Source organism: Nelusetta ayraudi, unplaced genomic scaffold (genome assembly GCF_046127955.1).
Source record: "Nelusetta ayraudi isolate G7.1 ecotype Tasmania unplaced genomic scaffold, CSIRO-AGI_Nayr_v1 ptg000048l, whole genome shotgun sequence".
In the NCBI taxonomy this organism is placed as follows: domain Eukaryota; kingdom Metazoa; phylum Chordata; class Actinopteri; order Tetraodontiformes; family Monacanthidae; genus Nelusetta; species Nelusetta ayraudi.
This window is the reverse complement of record NW_027466098.1, coordinates 6,100,492-6,113,833: the sequence shown is the minus strand read 5'-3', so window position 1 is coordinate 6,113,833 and position 13,342 is coordinate 6,100,492. Positions and strand designations below refer to the sequence as shown.

The 13,342-nt window shown below is 43.2% G+C and overlaps 1 non-coding gene across 1 annotated transcript; it reads right to left on the bottom strand.

Annotated features, from left to right (window-relative positions):
• Nucleotides 1-257: 257 nt before the first annotated feature.
• trnas-gcu (transfer RNA serine (anticodon GCU)) lies at nt 258-339 on the bottom strand. Its single transcript has one exon. It is a non-coding gene; the product is annotated as a tRNA-Ser (tRNA).
• Nucleotides 340-13,342: the final 13,003 nt, after the last annotated feature.

Below are 13,342 nucleotides of genomic sequence, written 5' to 3'. Positions count from 1 at the left end.
GGCCGCTTGTACCCGCGATCTCGTTCTTTCAGTCATTACACAAAGCTCATGACCATAGGTGAGGGTAGGAACGTAGATGGACCGGTTAATCGAAAGCGTCGCCTTTCGGCTTAGGTCCTTCTTCACCACGACAGATCAGTGCAGCTGCAGACGCTGCAGTGATCCGCCTGTCGATCTCGCGCTCCATCTTTCCCTCACTCATGAACGAAGAAGAAGACCTTTATTGATCCCACGGTGGGGAAATTTGCCAAACATTTCGATGAGGATGGGATTTGAACCCACGCGTGCAGAGCACAATGGATTAGCGGTCCATCGTCTTAACCATTCGGCCACCTCGTCTACAGAGATACTAAGATACTTTAACTCAGGATCTCTCCACCGACCTGAAGGGGGCACGCCACCTTTATCTGGTCGAGAACCATGGCCTCGGATTTAGAGGTGCTGATTCTCATCCCAGCCCCTTCACACGCGGCTGCTAACCGCCCCCCAGTGCACTTTAGAGGTCCTGGCTTGATGAAGCCAACATGACCACATCATCTGCAAAAAGCAGAGACGCAATCAAGTGGTTCCCAAACTGGACTCCCTACAGCCCCTGGTTGTGCCTAGAAATTCTGTCTGTTAAAATAATGAACAGAACCGGTGACAAAGGTCAATTCGGACTCAATGTCTCAACCTCCCCGAGGACTGGGAGAAGGTCTCCCGAAGGTGGGAGTTGAAGACCGCACTGACACAGGACTTAACCAGACGTTCCCAACAGACCCTCACGATGCGCTTGGGCCTGCCGAGTCTCTCCGGTCTCCTCCCCTGCCAGCGGATCCAAATCACCAGCAGGTAGTGATCAGTTGACAGTTGAAGTCCCCCAGCAGAACAACGGAGTCGGCGGTTTGCTGAGCCCAGAGGAGCCTGGACCCATGTCGCTCCTTCCGGCTGGGCCTGGCCAGGCCCCGTGGGCAAAGACCCGGCCACCAGGCACTCGCAAGCGAGGCCCAACCGCGGGCCTGGCTCCAGGGTGGGGCCAGGCGGCGTCACGATCCTTGCTGTACTGTCTGTCAGAGGCGTTTTTGAACTACTTTTAGTCTGTACTGTTACCCAGGACCTGTTTGCCTTGGGAGACCTTACCAGGGGCATAAAGCCGCAGACAACATAGCTCCTAGGATCATTCAGGCAATCACACTCCCCCACCGCGATAAGGTGGCAGTTCATGGGGAAGTAAGGTGGCAAGGGGGAGATTTTTTTTGCAACAAAGTTAAAACATTGGACTTGAATTTGTCGCCACTAGGATCCAAGATAAAAAAAAATTAATAAAAATGCAATCACATTTTTGTTTCACCTCTGAAATTCTCTGTCACTTGAATATTGCGCACTTACCCACGACTTGTGAAATGCACAAAGCCCACACCCAAACGCTCTCTTTCTCTTTCTCTCTCTCACCCACACACACACACACACACACACACACACACACATTTCATTTTCTTCAAATAGTATGCATTTTTTCAGTATATACTTACCTTTATAAGTCGCTTCTAGCATGTCATCTGTCCAAATGTCACGGAAGGGGAAAAAGTCTTTCTGAAAAATGTTTCTGTTTCTGTTCCAGAAGGCTGCCTTAAAACGTCTGCAGTGTGTTGGACTTGTGTGTTATGATGACATTCCTGCGGGCTTCCTTAATGTCCCCAGTGGCTGATAAGTGCCCTGTTACTGTACTTATCTCTTTGTGGGTGGGTTGAAAAGCCACATTAACTCGGACAGGGCAGATAAAAAACGGCTACACAACACCTACAGCCAAGATTGTTTATGTAGTTCCACACAGTTGGATATAAATAGCGTGTATTATGAGGCCTTTTATGGGCAGGTTATAGTGTAATTGCTCTGCTTGTAGCCTAGCATGACAGTGTCGTGCGCGTCCGCACACGCACACACACACACACACACAGATGTGCTGACACACGCAAGGCGATGGTATCAGGCGGGCGGTGCGGTTCATCTGAGCGTTTAACAAGCCCTCGTACCTATCTGCAGGAAAAACAAACAGCATCTGCAACCAAGCGAAGACGCCTGCAGCGCGTCACATGGGAGCCGGCCGCAGTCGTCTGCAGCAGGGACCAGCTCGCATGTGGGCGGCGTTCAGACTCATGTCAACACAACTCCAGCGCACAACTGGAAGACAAATGCAGGCTGAGGGATCAGAGAGGAGAATGTGGCATTCACACACACACACACACACACACACACACACACACACACACACAAACACACACATATATATACATATACATATGTATATATATATATATATATATATATATATATATATATATATATATATATATATATATATATATATTACATAATTATATATGTATAGATAGTTTTTGGAAAAAAATGCTAAGGAACATTGTCTCACACAACCAACCAGAGGTGAGAAGTAACAAAGTGTGAACACTTGCTACTTGTTACTGTACTTCAGAGAATCTGTACTTTACTTGAGTAAGTTTTTATTTTTACTCAATACATGTAGACAAAAATATCTGTACTTTCTACTTCTTACATTTAAAAAACCGTAGTATCTCATGTTACTACTAATGTATCTTTTCAGCTCCAATCCTTGGAGCTGAAAATATACTAATTCTGTTCAAAGTAACTCACTTATTATTCATTATATTGTTGTTGCTTGAAGGAGAACGAATTGAACTATGCTGTGCCTCAGTTTCTGAGTCACTGTTCAGTACGTTTTCAGTAAGAAAAACAAATGAAAATTTAGAAAATAATATTGTTTTTTGTTATTAAAGGTGTAAACATCCAATAATGGCTCACTGATTAGAAAAGTCACTGATTACAGTTTGGTTTGATGCAGTTGACAAAGAAAAAAAAACTATCCAGTATTGAGAATACCAAAGCTTTTAAAAATTATTCTAAATTAGTCCAGTTTATTGTGTCACAACTTTTCTGTGCTTTTTTTTTTTTTTTTTTACTAAAGCACAGAATGGAAATACTTTTGCTACCTTTGCAACCAGCCACTCACCTTCCTCTTGTCCAATCCGGTGTAGCTGTCATGGTTTAACACATTCTTCCTCTTGAATTTGTCGAATGTGGCTCGTACGTCAACTCGAGCCTCCTCCCGTGAAGATGATCGGTCACACCGACACCTGGTCATCTTCATCCATATCCTTGATGAAGAGTCTCTCTGTCACCCGGGTCTGCTCCACTCATCACTGCAGCAAGTGTCTTGGCTCTGGGGCAAGTCACCTTCAGCTTGGAAGTTCCCTTTTGCAGGAGACTGCATCCCACAATTAATTACCTCAAGCTGGGCCACTAAGAGCAATAATTCGTCTTCTGTTCAAAATGTCTTTTATCACTTTGAACTTTAATGCTGTCTCTGCTGCTCATAATCTTCTCCTGACAGAAATGTTCATCATCTATGGCAGAGGATAGACTGTAGGCGATTGTGTGTTGTTAAGGTTAGGTCACTGTCTTCATGAACTTTTGTAGTGTAAAACCTGGTGACATTGACGGGAAGTGACCGGAAGTAGACAAGCAGCCATCACTGAAGTGTTGCACCTCTACCTCCCCGAGTGTTCTCTGCCTACGGATTTACATCTCTCTTAGTTTCCTCGAATGTCAAATGGTAATACTTGTGCCGTATTCAACTATACTAATCGTATTGTTAAAATTAAGCTGTGGAAGAAGAAGACATGCAAAATACATAAACCTCTTCTGCACGAAAGAAAGCACCTGTTTGCTGCCATGCAGTGGATGAATGAACAAATGAATAAATGAATGAACGAAGCTTTCATTCACATGCTGCAAAGCTACAGCAAAACATTGCATTACGTGGTGCTCATATTAGTAAGCTATATATTAATAAGTGTTCCCCCATAGAAGTTATCATTAGCTTGCAGTAAGGACGTCATTTAGACATTCAACACATTAAAAAATTCTTGAATTTCTGTTTTCGCTTACTCGTCAGCTAAAGCTTACTTTAGCAAACGCTCTCTAGCAATCGCTAGCGAAAGTTAAGCTAGCTACCTACTAAATAATAGCAAATATTATCCTGACGTGAATTTTGCCCTTTTCTCTCTCTCTACTTACAACCTCTTTCCACAAGTAATTTCTGAGCTCGCTGACAGGCTACCTTCATCTGTAACCAAAGGCCACTGTGTAACATCATCCACCCAACTAGCCATGATGCTACTTGCGCTGGCTGTCACTGACACGTGTCCTCAGTGTTAACACACCAGTAATGGCGGCGCCACAAGATGGCGACATACACAAAGTGGGATTTGTCTATAGGCCCCCACACGCGAGATGTATGGCTATGATAATTATTTGCCCTTTGTTTGTGTTGAAACGCTCCATTTAATTTTGACAAGTCACAGCGGAAACGTCTTTCGATAATACCTGCATTTTTGAGTGATAATTTTCTCCGCGTAATTAAAGTGGCAGTATTTCTGTCGGAACTACACTATGGGTACTTGTAGAACGGCTACTACATTACTGCATGCTGCATTTTCTGCTATGAATAATTATAGTGTCACCGTGCCTAATATGGCCATTAGTCAAATGAGGGAAAAAAACCCTTTCAATTTAATCTTTAAAGGAAAACCTGTCATGCCTCGCCGATGATGATGAACAGACGGCAGAGCCCTTTAAGACCCCCAATAATTAGCTTCTGAAAAAAAAAAACAATGCTGACTTTTTCATATTTCAATTTCTTTTTGTCTGTAATACAATCTCACCAGAAACACTAACTATTCGCAATTTCGTGCTGATTTTTAATTGCTCGGCGAGCCAGCACGTCCACTCGTTGCCAATTAAACTGACGGCGAGCGTGCGGTTCGTCACAGAGAGCCGCTCATTCACGCCATGGCGGACCCGTTTCATCTCAGCATCTGCACGACAACCCGAATGCAGCCCCGACCCCTCGAGGACATAATGGAGGTTTTATTAGCCCCTTGAAAACCAGCGAAGGAAGCACAAAATGCAGCTGCAGGACTCACGGGAGCCCCCCCCCCCCTCCCCCCGACCACCACCACCACCCACCAGCCAGCCAGCCAGCCAGCCATACGCACACACACACACACACACACACACACACACACACACACACACACACACAGCGAGAGAGAACTGAAGCTGAGTGTGTTTGAGTGTGTGTGCGCAAGGATCAAATGTACCTGTGAAGATGGATGGGTCTAATCCTTGGGAGCCAGTTTTATGTGAATGATTTCCCACACATGGACCCACAGTTGCAGGTTTGAGACTTTAGACATCAGTCAGTTCAAACTTTGACCATTGTTCATTGAATAACATCTGTATCGTAGCAGGGTCTGCCCTGTTGTCTGTGCATGTTTTGTATACATTTCCTGTATATTATTGAATATAAGTTTGTTTTTTTTTAAATTCTGTATATCAATTTTTATTAAATTTTCTTTTAAATTTTTAAACTTTTCAACGACTGCCCATTTTAGCCTCACCTGCGACAGGGCTCTACTGGGGTGAAACCCAGACAATTTTACACTCATTAAGACGCTTGTTCCCAACAGAAAGTTCTTCTGGCTTGTTTCATACTGTTTTTATTTTTACCCTCCTTCCTTCTCCTTAATTTTCAGAGCCGAGGGAAGGTTTAAGTTACTTTTAAAGCGGTTAAGTTTTTCCTTCACGGTGCCTTGGTGGGTGTCTTGGCTGGAAAGCTCAAATCAGAGCAGTGGGGGAGCTCATTTAAATTAGTGGGCAGGTGGGGGGGTGGTGGACAGAGTATGTGTGTGTGTGCGGGTGTGTGTGTGGGGGGGGGGGGCCCTATGCTGCCTTGAATGGAGAGCGGCGTTACCTTATTGGCTGCCGTTTGTGCAGCATCCCATAGAAAAGGAGGGAGAGGGGGGAAGAATGCGAGGAAAAGGGGAGATTGGGGAAGGTAGAGAAGGAGGTGAGGGGAGAAAAAAAAAACATGTTCTTGAACTTGGCTGATAGCATCTGTAATTTCCTCCTGCACTGTTCCTTTCTATGTATCAGCCCCTGGCTTATTACCCGCTGACCCCGGCGCGCCTCTGATCTACTTGTCGAGAGCCAGTGTGTGAAAGACGTTGGTGGGGTGGGGGGTGGGGGGTAGTGGCGGGGAGGGAGAAATAGAATTTCTCCACAAAGAGTTTACAGTGTGTGACGCGTGGATCGTATGGCTGCTCTAAAGTGCAATGTGCATTGTTTCGCCATCTTGCCGAAACATCCAGCGTTGACTCGGCTGAAACGGTGCGTGTGCAGAAGGGGAGCGTGTGGCTGTACTGGAAAGAAAGAGCACTTGGAGACTCCAGGGTGATGGTTGACGCAATATATCACCAGTGCATTGGGCGTCCGCAAGCCTTTTCCCACCACTGCATATCTAAAAGATTCATATATTTTGTTCTTCTTTCTTCTTTTTGCACAGTTGTAAATATTTGGATGTATACATAATAATAATAATAAATGTTAATGTTCTTCCACTTCCACACAACACTTTTGTTTGACTGCAGTTTTCCCTCTGTAATTGAAAGTGTTTGCCACAGTGTGCACGGGAGCCCGAGTCTCAGATGGACGCGCTCTCGCCCCTCTGCCACAGCACAAAATGTTTTCCTGAGTCAACAAAAGGAGGGTAGTCTGGCTTCAACGATCAAGGGTCTCAATGGCCAAGTTCGAGTTCACGTTGTTAATACCCGAGCTGTACCAGCACAGAATGAATCCTCTCGAGTGAATTTGGAAGCAGTTTGGAGTTTATCTCCACAGGTCTACAGCACAGTTACTATATGGAAAAGAAATGGGTGACAAATGTATGGCTTGGTTACATTTTTTTTTCTTTACATTCGTCCCATCTCCTGCAAATTGCCCATTTAGTCCAGGAATTTAACATTAAAAAATGTCTTTCTTTCTTTTTTTTTTTTTTTTTAAACCTTTTATGGTCTAAAGATAAAAATAAATTTTACTTTCAAACATTTATTAATAAATAATGATATCAGGCCCAAAGCAAATCCCACTTGGTGCACTTCTCTGTTGCACACAAAGGTGATTTTCCTCTTTGGCCGCGCACACGAAAAATATTGTTGTAATATTAAACAATACTTGTATATCTGGGAACTTCAGAAGGCGCATCGTTAACTCTAACTGCAACGACTTTGCATCAGCCCTGTGAGAGCCATAACGGCCGCGCCACCATCTGCACTATAGAGCTCCTATGTCCCCTGCAGCCATAAGAAGCTTGCTGTATGGCCGTATAGTTTCAGTTCCACCCAAATCCTCCCTCCAGACGGTGCTGCTCCACTGGCTAATGTATTGTTCGGCCTGTGGGAACCGGCTGCCGATACTAAGAAACTGAGGAGAGGGGAAGCCGGCGAGCTCTCCTACTTTCTGTGGGCATAATGGCTTTCTTAGAGCGAGCGAGCAATGAAAGACAGTGGGAGAAGGTTGCACACTCTTCACACTTCACTGGTCCTCACCCTCCCCTCCGTCCTCCCCCTCCTCTCCCCCTTCTTCTTCTTCTTCTTCTTCTTCTTCTCCCTCATTTCTTCCCAACCTTTTTTCCTTCCTCTCTAGCGCGCCCAGCACCCCCCCCCCCGCCCCCCCCTTTCCCACTCCCTCTTAGGGGATTCTTTTGAAATGGACAAGGGAGAGGGCAAGATCAAAGAAGGCCTGTGCCACACACAGCATCACACACACATGAGCACGCGCGTGCGCAAACACACACACACACACACACCTTTTGTGATGGTGAAGAGATATTGTACAACCATTATATGCCGTCCCCTGAATCACTGCACTGTGAGGGAAAATTGTTTCCAAGTCTTTGAATACTGTACCTCTGTTTCTGAGCCGAAATGGCACAAATAGTGTGCATAGGGTGAGAGTCCAGGTGCAATTCAGAAGCTTGTAAAAGGCACACACACACACACACACACACACACACACACACACACACACACACACAGCTCTGACATTACCATCATTCTGCATCTATACCTTTGTTGCCATCAATTCCTCCATGATTCAGTGAAACAGTTGGCAGTAACAACGTGGAAGCTGATCGCCAACAACTTGCTTTCCCACATTTGCATATTTTACAAGCTGAAAGGCAGCATCAACATTATAATCATTTAAAGCCCTGCGTGAGACTGGTAGCCTGCCTAGACTGTCGACATAAAATGCCATCATCCAGCGGGGAGAGAAAAAATAATAACTGCGCCTCCATCACACGACTTAGATGAGTTCATTTGTGTTCAAGATTTACAAGGCATCTCAATTTTAAGAGCACTGCAGCGATATTGCAATTATTGTGGAGTTACAATAACTGTGACAAGTGCTCAGTCTAAACGCAACACTGCCGAATTTGTTCAAAACTGTTGCTTTGGAGGGTTCAAATTTGGTAAGTCAATCAATCAGTTTGACTGATTGATTGACTGAACTCATATACCGTACATATACCGTACTATATAACTCATATAACTCATATACCGTACCCACAGTACGGTATATGAGTTTGTGTTAGTTAGTAGTTGCATTGGCATAATGTGGCTTCCTGCAGAGGACATAATAGCCAGCTGAAGCTGCTGAAAGGACTTGTTTGAACTTGCTGGATGGCAAAAGCGTTAATATAAAGCGACTGCAGTCTGCGATCAGCTGAGAGTGTGTTGATGATGGAGCACCAGCTTTGTTGGACCTTTACGGACAAATTAATCTGCTAATTGATTTTAATGAGGACCACAAAGTACTGCTATGCTGATCTATATCAATGTCTAAAGAAGCACAAGTGAATTCCCCTTTGGGATATTTTTGACCATCCTTTGCCTTCTTCACAACATGACCTCTTTTTCAAAAATCTTCGACAATTTTTGAAAATTGTGAGCAAACCATTTCGTAAATTACACTAATGGTTCCTCAATGAGCAATTGAGCCATTTGTGTTGTCGCAAATGGCACCAGTACTTCGAAGATCCCTCTTGCAGTTTAGTGACAGAACCTCAAGTCGGGCATGTGTTCCAACCCCCGAAATCAACTTGCAGCACCCTTGTTTTGGGTCCTTCCAATCACAAGAAAGCATCAGTTTAGCAGGAAGCTCTAACAAAATGATGGTTGTAAACTGTAAACAGAGGGCTAAAATTGTTGCGTCCTGGAGATCAAAAGTTTTTTCATTAGTTAAGTGAACTGACATGTCTGTGAAGGATCTCAGTCATCCAGGTCATCTTAAATCAGAAGGGTTGAGTTAGGACAACTAGACTTGTTCTTAGTAGTAAGTAAGTAAGTAAGTAAGTAAGTAAGTAGTAAGAACAAGTTCAGTTGCACTAACTCAACCCTTCTACTTTAAGTAAACTGACCATTTTCACGAGAGCCAGGGATGAAAATAATATTTCTGAAAAAGGTGTAATATAGACTTGCATAATACCTCGCAACAGCAGCAGGGTGACAGGTGTGAAAACTAAATCTGGCTTGACACCTTCTGTGAGACCATATGGCGCCTGACTGCACACCTCTGTCTGTTGAATCCTTCCACTTGATTCTGAGGAACTGCCGACGTGGAAAATATGTTTATTAGAAAGTCGATATTCAATCAGGTAAAGAGTGGTATGAAGTTTAATGAGGAAACAATATTGTTGGAGTTCCCCAGCTGGAGGTGACTGGAGATCAGTGTCATACTTAGACACCGACTTTGGCTTCTTTAGTTTCACTAAGGCGCTTGGGTAGATTAATCAGTTTCCAGTCCTGTCTGGGAACTTCTCTACAGGCAAAAAGAAAAAGAATTCCCCAAATTCATTATCACACACTTTTGATTACTTAAAGCGACAATATGTCTTTTTTTTTATCATTGTCAGATATACTTTAATTTGGTGTTATTTCATATGTAGTAGAACATCACTTCACACAGCCTCTGCTTTGTCATTCATCTATATCAACAGCTGCCCTACCAATGTTATAAATAGCTAGAAGCAACCGCCACTATGGCAGGCAAACACGCCACAACTTCAGAAAACACGTGCAACTGGCATTAAACAAGTTCCAAATTAATGGTAACTTTTGGGTATAACCCAAAATTTACAGGGTTGCCTGCGGTTACCATGAATCAATACCATGTCACGTTTCTTGTAAGGGGGACCACTATTATTGATGGACCTACATCCGGCAGTTAAAATGTGTAAGTGGTTTAGACTTATTATGACTGGCTTTGGACGAGAGGAGTTAACATGCACACCTCTACCAAATGTTGTCGCTTATCATACTGACTGGTAAACAGTAGAATTGAATGTGAAGCTATGACTGTTGTCCTGTCTCTTGAAAACCCAATGCAATGTTATTTTCCTGTCCCGAAGGCCATTGCTGGACAACTTAAAAAAGAAAATCAGAAGCAAAAAAAAGTTCAGTTGACACCGAACAGAAGTTCCTTCAACTTTCTTGCCGACTTACCCCACCTGAGCGGAAACACAAATGCAGCAAAGCTAAAGAGCTTTGCTGCAATTGATGCCGTCTTTGCTTTTGCTCGGCGTTCTCAGGAGAAATGTGCTTTACCAGAGGGTACTGACAATGAGCACATAGTTATCCAGGAAGCTCTAGTGCATCTTTAGTTTGTTCAGACAGGGACAGCAAGACAGCGCATAGTATTTTCATGGATTTCTTTACATGGGTGCACTGCGACCTGCTCGGCATCCTGCCTCTATTTCAAAATGTGTATGTTTTTGCTGTCACAACACAAACAAACAAGCACCGAAGTTCACTTGGAGGCCAAACGAGAGTCTGCTTTCAAGTAGATGAGCGAGGGCTTGCATGAAGCCCAGAGAGCCTCTACAGCATTCCAAACAAAGTGGACTATCCTACTGTACCCATGGTTCATTTAATTTTGTCAGTGGTTTGAATCTTCATTTTTACTCTTTCCATTTTTTTCAGTCAGTAATGTACAAAATATTCAAATGTATGTTATTTTTGTCAGTACACTTGTCGTGAATGTGTTTTACTAATACCACCCAGGGTTCACATCCATCATGGGGTTAACATTAGCTTGGGTGACCGCAGTGGCCACAAGGGCCTGAACATCTGTCACCTATTGACTGAACAGTAGTTGCATGCATTTGAAATAGCTGCTTGTTACTCATGTTTTCTTTCTGACACGTAATAGTAAAGCCACGCAGCAGCTACACAGCATGTTTACAGCCGAATCCAATGTCTGTACAGCCGAGTAATACAGGAAATATCCACGATCATTGCGCCTTGAATAGATCAGCGGCTTTTTTTTTAATATTTAATACTGATTCCCTTGACTACACCTTTGTAGCCTTGCCTTCTTAGTTTTGGTGTACAGGGAAGTGTATAATGACAATAAAAGTCTTGGATCTGAATCTCAAAGGTTGTAATGATAACAATAAATAAAATATTCTTTGGTGCAGCGAGGATTCAAGCCCAGCAGAAACAAGACCAAAAGCTGTGGTCTGATTATAAGCTTTGTGCTTTGCCCATAATAAAAAAAAAAAACAAAAACAAAAAAAAAACATTGACTTATGAGACACCATTTGTATATCATTGGCCCATTTCCTTTGTTATCACACGACAACAGAGGGGAAATGAACACGCTTATTCATGGTGAGTGCAACTGATGCCCAACGCCATCCATCCCAACACTCTGAAATATATTTATTTTTACCAAAACAAGAGGGGAGAGGCGTGAATTGCAACATTCCATCATGCAAAATGCAGTATAGCAATTAGCAGAGCAACAATGAGGTTAAAATTAAGAATAAAAATGTCCAATCATGAAGAGTTACGTAAACACGCTCCCACCTCCCCCACTTGCAAAAGCTGATCTCCCAGTGGTGGAGGCATTTGCTGAAGGTCTCTGACCTCGGGACCTGCAATGTCATGGTGGACTATGTTAAAAGCAAAAGTAGTAAGAAGTTCACTTCAAGAGTGTTGACTGGTGGACATCAGAGGTAAAAGAGGTTGCACACAGCTAAAGAAGGAGGCCTTCCAGATTTGATTGTCTGGGGGATCTATGGGAACAGCTGAGTAGCAGTTGGCCAAGATAACTGTGGAGCCACCTTTGACAAGTTTCTCGATCCCATTTAAAGATGTGACACTTTTTCCCATACATTGTGATTGTGAGTGTTGCCTTTAAGCCCATCTCTGCCTTTGCCACCATGATCCAGTGTAAAAGCTGCATTGATGAACAGTGTTATGAACATTAGAATGTGAACAACTAGACTCTGATGCCCCTTGGAGCTGTTTAACTGTGGAGGGTGTTGAATTGGATCTCATTTACTGAAATATATGACATCATTATCATGAAATAATGGGTTGTTCATCTCTATTATGCTTTGTATAGTCTGCTCGATATGCATGATACTGCTGCAGTCTCTGTGTCCCCGGCAGGTGATGACCACTGCGCCAGGAGCTGGATTGTGCTGTCCTTGGGGTCATCGCTTTGTCCCACCACCACGCCTAGGACCTGGACTTGTCCTATTGGCAGATTGTCCATCGAGCTAGGCTCTTGCCTTCCAAAGCATGGACACTTAAAGCCCACGCGGACAGCAGCCTTGAATTATTTCCTATTCTTTGTGTCTATATCCATTTTGTGAATGGCTGGTTGGTGTATCTGTTTTTCACTCTTTCCTGTCTGCCACGCTGGCTCACTCTGCTCCTTTCTCTCTTTCTCTGTCTCTCCTCTATTTTTGTATTTCACCCCAACTACTCATAGGCAGATGATGGCCCTCTGGAGTCTGGTTCTGCCCTAGGTTTCTTCCCACAGGGGAGTTTTTCCCAGCCATTGTCGCATCTTGCTTGCTCCGGGGGCCCGGTTGGTTCTCTCTGATTGTATAAAGCGCTTTGAGACGCCTTTGGTTGTGATTTAGCGCTGTACAAATAAAAGTTTATTATTATTATTATTATTATTATTATTATTATTATTATTATTATTATTATTATCTCTGACCTCAAACCTCCTTACAATAACCCATAAAAACCTTTGTCTAAATTACTGTTTCTAACTTTCTCTTTCTGGTCAAAATCCATAAATCAATTAAGTGCAATGCTTATTTGTTATCCAATATGCATGGCAAGAAATTCAGTAGTTCGGCTTAGATTTTGTTATTTGTCACATTAAGAAAAGGTTTGTGAAACAATGAAAGTTGATCATGTGACTACCTCAGACAAATGCCTTTACGTTTGTGTGTATAAATGACATGACCTCCATTTTCTTTGACACAAATAAAACATCTGCATGTGAACAGAATATAAAATAATGTTGTGTGTTTGTGAGCAACATAACCTAAACCAACATAAAGCATTTTATGCATTTTTGTTGTGTTTTGTTGTATATATTTTTTTTTAGGTTGTGCAGGCAA